The following is a 2,651-nucleotide window of genomic DNA, read 5'->3' on the forward strand; positions in this document are numbered from 1 at the left end:
AAGCTTTATATGGTACAAAATGTAGATCCCCAATTGGGTAGATCGAAAAAGGTGAAACCGCCTTATTTGGGCCAGATCTTATTCATCAAGCTATGGAAAAGTCAAAGTGATACAGCAGCGGCTAGAAACAGCTCAAAGTCGACATAAATCATATGCGGATGTTAGAAGGAGAGGACTAGAATTTTCTATAGGGGATTGGGTGTTCTTGAAGGTGTCACCAATGAAAGGGGTAATGAGGTTTGGTAAAAAGGAAAATTGAGTCCACGCTATATAGGGCCATATAAGATTATTCGAAGAGTTGGCCAAGTAGCCTATGAGTTAGAGCTACCACAAGATCTTTCATCAGTTCATCCGGTGTTTCATGTCTCGATGCTTCGGAAATGCATAGGTGACCCATCTCATATTACACCTACTGAAGATGTACAGGTCACGGGAAATCTCACATATGAAGAAGTACCCATTGCTATTCTGGATCGACAAGTTAGGAAACTAAGAAATAAAGAAATAGCTTCTGTAAAAGTACTATGGAGAAACCAACAAGTTGAAGAAGTTACATGGGAGGCGGAAGAAGCAATGAAGTCCAAATATCCTTATTATTTCAATCCGAGGAGAAGGGTCAAAGTGCTGAGTTGAGACAGTAACAAGTAAGTATAAGTCTGTGCGTATTATGTGGCTAACAGTAGAATTCAACATAGACTTGATTGAACTTGATTGGAGCTGAATAATTAGGCAAACATTCGAGGACGAATGTTCCTAAGGAGGGGCGGATGTAACGTCCCATATTTTGCATATACTAGTTTTATGTGAGTAGTGAGGGTTTGAAATAGGTTTGACAATATTCGAAAGAGGTTTGAGGTTAAATAGAGTAAGTAAGGTATAATTCGTCATAGTAATCAACCTACTTGCTTAAGCTACTGATTCGGATGTCTTACGTAATTAAGTTACTTACGTACATGTGTAGCTTACGTAGAAAAGATGACATAGGTTCTTAATGGTAGATTAACTGCTGACCTACTTAAATAAGTGGTAAGTAGGTGATGCACCTACTTAGGAAATATGTGGACTGCATTTTAAAAGAAAAGGGCAACTAGGTGATGCAGCTACTTAGAGAACTTGTGGCAGAAATTAAGGGAGTGATGTACCTGCTTACTTAAAGTGAGGGACTAGATATTCTACACATTTCTTAATGTAAAAAACGTCCATAAAGGACCCTTAAGAGAATGAAATTCATTTCATATATTCTCTCACTTGTTCTACAACAATTTACTCCAAAAAAGAAACCCTAGAAGATCCAAAGTGCTGGCCTACAAGTTCACCATTAAAAATCTGAGAAAACCCTTAATTTTTTCAAGTCCAAGTTGGTGTAACATATCCCATCTTAAGAAATTCAAGAGGAGGAACTGATTTCACCTTAAGGTAAGGCTACTGCCATATGTTAATTTTTTCATCCCTCTTTTGTACTTGAATCGGTTAGGGGATTTGGTATGTGAATGAGCTGAGAATTGTTCCTTTTACATGGTGTGAGATTGGGGAATGTTCTGGTTGATTGTGCATGTTGGGACAGCCATGGAGGGGAGTCCCCTTTAACTCAATTGTTAGCCCATTTGAGCATTTTAAATGTAATGTTAGTTGGATGCTCAAGGGACAGTAGTCGGAAACCGTGAGTTCATATTGCTACTACCACATTCTGATGTTTAGAAACTGATTTGTGTATAGTAACATAAGGAGGAATGTGCAGAAGTCATGAGAACCTGTTAAAGGATAAAACGGTAAAGGGTACAGTAACGTACCATCTAATTGGGCATTGCATGAGCTTGCTGCTTGCAACCCCTGTTGTATACTGTTTTGCATATGTTATAAAACTCGAGAAGTTTCAGGGGACCTTATTAGAAGGTCGTATTGTATATGACGTTATTAAAGGAGAAGGGGTGGAATGCATACCATCGGTTTGATAAGTATGGGTTTGCTGCTTGATTACTGTTTGCCAAGTGCAAGTAGCCCAATCTGTTGGTTAGCTACTAATATTAGTTGTGTTACTTGTTTCATTGTAGATTAATAATCGGAAAGAAAGAAGGTTAATTCATTGTACTATCTGAGTGGTACAACAAGGTATGTAAGGCTATTCGATTCTATATTCTTTGGCATGAACTCTGCTTGTGTCACTACCAACAAGTGAGCTTCCTAAGTGTTCTTTCAAGTAAAAGACACATAGTGGCAGCGTACAATCCCAAACACAGCTAACAATAGTTCCCCTCTCCTTAGTATGTCGAATTGCTTCAATATATGTGCATCTTTACTTTTCCAAGTATTGGTATGAGAAAAGGGTAATTTCAGCAGTAGCTTTGTGATTCCTCCTGTCAATCAAATGAGGTCCATTGTGTCATTTGAGCTCTTATGTAATTCATTAGTGTTACATTTCCATCTTGTGTTATTGTTACTGCCCTAAGTGCATATTCATATGTTTCCTACTACTGATCCACATCCCTAAGTGCATATTCATATGATTCCTACTACTGATCCACAATTCTGATGCTCAAAAAATAATTATGACCACCAAAATTACAATCTCAAAGATCAAACAAACTATATGAAGCGGTATATGTGTAAGGGTGGCAGCCCAAGGGCAAAAGCCTAGCATGGGTCGATCCCAA

This window comes from Solanum tuberosum, unplaced genomic scaffold, assembly GCF_000226075.1.
Source record: "Solanum tuberosum cultivar DM 1-3 516 R44 unplaced genomic scaffold, SolTub_3.0 scf00362, whole genome shotgun sequence".
Classification (NCBI taxonomy): domain Eukaryota; kingdom Viridiplantae; phylum Streptophyta; class Magnoliopsida; order Solanales; family Solanaceae; genus Solanum; species Solanum tuberosum.